The sequence below is a fragment of the Engraulis encrasicolus genome, chromosome 24 (genome assembly GCF_034702125.1).
Source record: "Engraulis encrasicolus isolate BLACKSEA-1 chromosome 24, IST_EnEncr_1.0, whole genome shotgun sequence".
In the NCBI taxonomy this organism is placed as follows: domain Eukaryota; kingdom Metazoa; phylum Chordata; class Actinopteri; order Clupeiformes; family Engraulidae; genus Engraulis; species Engraulis encrasicolus.
This window is the reverse complement of record NC_085880.1, coordinates 45,379,577-45,384,576: the sequence shown is the minus strand read 5'-3', so window position 1 is coordinate 45,384,576 and position 5,000 is coordinate 45,379,577. Positions and strand designations below refer to the sequence as shown.

Sequence of the window (5,000 nt, the reverse complement as noted above, 5' to 3'; positions counted from 1 at the left end):
AAAGAAAGAAAGAAAGAAAGAAAGAAAGAAAGAAAGAAAGAAAGAAAGAAAGAGAGGGAGAGGGCAGGGGTGAAAGGCAAGGAGACAGACAGACGGACAAACAGACAGAGAGAGAGACAGACAGACAGACAGACAGACAGACAGAGAGAGAGACAGACAGACAGACAGACAGAGAGACAGACAGACAAAAGGAGGGAGAGAGAGGGGGAGGGAAAAGCAGAGTGTGTGAGACTGGGGAGGGCGATCAATGGGTGAGTCAGCCAGACAGCTTGTTGTCATTCCACAGGAGCCCTCTCAGTCCCACAGCCCAACACTGGGCCACTTCAACACCACACAGAATGGACGACAGGAACGCACGCACGCACGCACGCACGCACACACACACACACACACAGAACTCCTACAACAGGACCAATTCTGCCCCCCACATACTCTCAGATCCAGCAAACACACACACACACCTCCGCTCCATGCCATCCGTCTCACCGATAAAATGCATACACGCACGCACGCACGCACGCACACAGAACCCTCAAGCCATTTGTTCCAAACAAATTCTGGACTGCACAGATAGACAAAGTATGTACTTGTGTTCGTTGTGTTAGTTGCTGCATGCGTGCACACGCGCGCACACACACACACACGTGCTCGCACACATTGGGGATTGGGGCCAGGTCATGGAGTAGAGTAGTGAATGAGCACGCCGCACACTAGTCCACAGTCCACATTAGTTCTAAATGAGTGAAGGAGGAGTATGTGGTAAGCGAGGGAAAATGCTCTGTCTCTGTCTCTCTCTCTCTCATTCCTTTCCTTTTCTTTGGTTCATCTCATCTCATCTCTTCTCATCTTCCCAGTCCTCCCTCTCTCGCTCTCCTTTTCTTTCCTTTTCTGTGGTTCATCTCTTCTCATCTTCCCAGTCCACTGGCCGGGTGAGGGAGGCGAAAAGGTTACGGACGGGTAGAGAGCAGAGTTGCCAGAATGGGCAGTTTCCTGTCAAATTGAGCTGCTTAGGATGACTGTCTGCAGGTAAAAAATGGGTAAAAAAGGCATTTGGATGTGTTTTTATGCCTGTAGATTTATGCCCATAAAAATCAATAGGATTGAGTTCAAATTGGGTGAGATTTAGTGCTTCCAGGGGGGTTTTGGGCATTTTTTTTGGGCTGGAAATCATCAGACTCATCTGGCAACCCTGGTGGATGGGGGGCGATTGTGGTGGTTAGGGTGAAGAAGTCTGTAGCACGCACAAAGGACACACTTATTCCTCAAGCCATGCAAATGAGGACGACAGCATAGAGAAAAGAGACAGAGAGAGGGAGAGAGGGAGAGAGGGAGAAAGAGAGGGGGGGGGGGGGAGTGAGAGCGAGAGAGACAGCGCAGAGAGAGAGAACGAGAGAGAGAGAGAGAGAGAGGGCGAGAGAGACAGACAGAGAGAGAGAGGGCGAGAGAGACAGACAGAGGGCGAGAGAGACAGACAGAGAGAGAGAGAGAGGGCGATAGAGACAGACAGAGAGAGAGAGAGAGGGCGAGACAGACGAACAGAGAGAGAGAGAGAGAGAGCAGAGAGAAAGATGGTGAGATAGAGAGCGAGAGACAGAGAGCGAGAGAGTGAGTGTGGAGGTCAAAAAGCAAAGAGGAGAAAAAAAAGTAACAGACCCAGAAAAAGAGAATGAGTGTGTAGGAGTGGAATTGTGCAAGGACAAGCCTGCTTCACTTGACAAGGCAAGGGTACATGTGACTGCAGCCAGTAAGTGTATTCTGCTACATCTTTACTAATTGTGCTCTGTAAAAGAAATTGTGAATTGTGTGTATCTGTGTTTCATGCTCTAGTAAAGTCAGCTGTAGTATTGGGAAGGCGTCAGGTGAGCAATTATCAGGGCCACACCCAGAGAAACTAGGTATTGTTTTTCTAATTGCTGGCGGCATTGCGACTCACCTCAACCCAAGAGTTAAATAGCCAGGCTAAGTGCTAAGGTGTAGGACAAGCCTGCTTCACTTGACAAGGCAAGGGTACATGTGACTGCAGCCAGTAAGTGTATTTTGCTACATCTTTACTAATTGTGTTCTGTAAAAGAAATTGTGAATTGTGTGTATCTGTGTTTCATGCTCTAGTAAAGTCAGCTGTAGTATTGGGAAGGCGTCAGGTGAGCAATTATCAGGGCCACACCCAGAGAAACTAGGTATTGTTTTTCTAATTGCTGGCGGCATTGCGACTCACCTCAACCCAAGAGTTAAATAGCCAGGCTAAGTGCTAAGGTGTAGGACAAGCCTGCTTCACTTGACAAGGCAAGGGTACATGTGACTGCAGCCAGTAAGTGTATTCTGCTACATCTTTACTAATTGTGTTCTGTAAAAGAAATTGTGAATTGTGTGTATCTGTGTTTCATGCTCTAGTAAAGTCAGCTGTAGTATTGGGAAGGCGTCAGGTGAGCAATTATCAGGGCCACACCCAGAGAAACTAGGTATTGTTTTTCTAATTGCTGGCGGCATTGCGACTCACCTCAACCCAAGAGTTAAATAGCCAGGCTAAGTGCTAAGGTGTAGGACAAGCCTGCTTCACTTGACAAGGCAAGGGTACATGTGACTGCAGCCAGTAAGTGTATTTTGCTACATCTTTACTAATTGTGTTCTGTAAAAGAAATTGTGAATTGTGTGTATCTGTGTTTCATGCTCTAGTAAAGTCAGCTGTAGTATTGGGAAGGCGTCAGGTGAGCAATTATCAGGGCCACACCCACAGAAACTAGGTATTGTTTTTCTAATTGCTGGGGACAGTGCTCATTGAGTGGCACAGACGCCCATATTAGGAAAGTAAGTGCGCTTCCAGCGGCAGCTGGGCAGCGGCAGCCCTCCTCGTGCTAAGACCGACGAGTGACAAGACAAGCAACTCTACCTGTGCAACTCCACCGAAGCAACGACACGTAAGGCACATTTTTATCTCACTGCTGACCTACATCGACAATGTGTTTCCAGAGAATCCCAGTAATCTGCAGAAGGCGCAGGCCTTTCAAACCCTCCAACCAACGCAGAAACCTGGCCAACCTTCAGCCACTACAACCGAACACAACTTCAATCACCTCCTTCACTGTTGGTCTCTGGAACTGCCAGTCAGCTGTCAACAAAGCAGACTTTATCTCTGCTTATGCTAGTAGTCTCTCTGTTGACCTGTTGGCACTAACAGAAACCTGGTTGAAGCCTGAAAACACAGCCACTCCAGCAGCACTCTCAGCTAACTACTCATTTTCACACACCTGTCGGCTGAAGAAAAGAGGAGGCGGAACAGGGATCCTTATCAACAAGCATTGGAGCTATGCCCCCCTGCTGCCTGCCAACAACTACAGCTGCCTGGAATACCATGCAATCAAAGTCACAGCCCCAATCAAGGTGTCTGTACTTGTGATCTACCGTCCCCCAGGAACACTGGGCGACTTTATTGACGAATTGGATACGCTGATCTCCTCCATCACGGACCTAGGCGGCCCCCTACTTGTCCTCGGCGACTTCAACATACATCTAGAGAAGCCGTACGCCACAGACTTCAAGGCCCTGATGAACTCATTTGACATTCAACTAGCCAGCTGCCCCCCGACACACAAGAGTGGTAACCAGCTCGACCTGATCATGACTAAGGACTGCCAAGCGGACAACATCAAGGTAACACCAATGCATGTTTCAGACCACTTTTTCCTCCATTTCACCACCTCCCTACCCGAGACTACACCCACCCCCCATCCCTTGGTCACATATAGGCGGAATCTACGCAACCTGTCACGCACTAGCTTTGCATCAGTGGTGGCAGATGCCTTGCCCTCAGCAACTGTGCTCTCCTCACTCGATGTTGACACTGCTACAGATTCGCTCAGCTCCACACTGACCTCCTGCCTCGACAACCTCTGCCCACTAGTCACTAAACCTGCAAGACCTTCACAACCGCGACCATGGCTGACAGAGACCATCCGAGCTCTACGTACCACCCTCAGAGCGGCAGAAAGGAAATGGCGCAAAACCCGCAACCCATCTGACCTCGAAAAACTTAGATCTCTACTAGCCTCCTTCTCCGCCTCTGTAACAGCTGCCAAGACGACCTACTACAACGACAAGATCAGCAACACTACAGACCCACGTAAGTTGTTTTCTACATTCAAGTCACTGCTCAACCCTCCCCCCCCTCCTGCACCCATAGACCTTAACCCGGACAACTTTGCCACCTTCTTCACGGAAAAGACGGCAAATATTAGCAAGCAATTCTGTGAACCACCCTCCCGCCCAGAAGACACCCCCCTGGAAAACACGGTGACTCCTGCAACACTTCATGAATTCACTCTGCTCTCTGAAGAAGACGTTTCCAGACTCATCACAAGAAGCCGTCCCACTACCTGCCTACTAGACCCAGTGCCCACGAACCTTCTTCAAGACATTGCCCAAACAGTGGTCCCAGCAATCACATCCATCATGAACTCCTCACTCTCCTCCGGCACTGTCCCCTCCGCCTTCAAACAAGCAAGGGTGACACCACTACTGAAGAAGCCTACACTGAACCCTGCTCATGTCGAAAACTACAGACCTGTCTCACTGCTTCCCTTCCTATCCAAGACGCTAGAAAGGGCAGTTGCAAAGCAAGTCACCAACTTCCTAAACCAGAACGGATTACTTGACCCAAAACAATCTGGTTTCAGAAGTGGACATTCAACTGAAACTGCGTTACTCTCAGTGACTGAAGCTCTAAGGACTGCAAGAACGGAAGGACTATCCTCGGTCCTCATACTACTAGACCTATCTGCAGCCTTTGACACAGTCAACCACAAGATCCTCCTGAGGATACTCACAGCCATGGGAATCACAGGCGTTGCCCACTCATGGTTCAACTCCTACCTCTCTGGACGCACCTTCAGTGTGTCATGGCAAGGGAAGCTGTCTACGACTCACACCCTCTCCACAGGCGTACCCCAAGGATCAGTGCTGGGACCCCTTCTGTTTGCAATATACACATCCTCCCTGGGACGTGT

General features: G+C 49.4%; 1 protein-coding gene across 5 annotated transcripts in view; it reads right to left on the bottom strand.

The window, feature by feature from the left end:
- Window positions 1–5,000, bottom strand: part of plekha1a (pleckstrin homology domain containing, family A (phosphoinositide binding specific) member 1a) — a 60,582-nt gene that overhangs the window by 27,602 nt on the left and 27,980 nt on the right. The window lies entirely within an intron of this gene.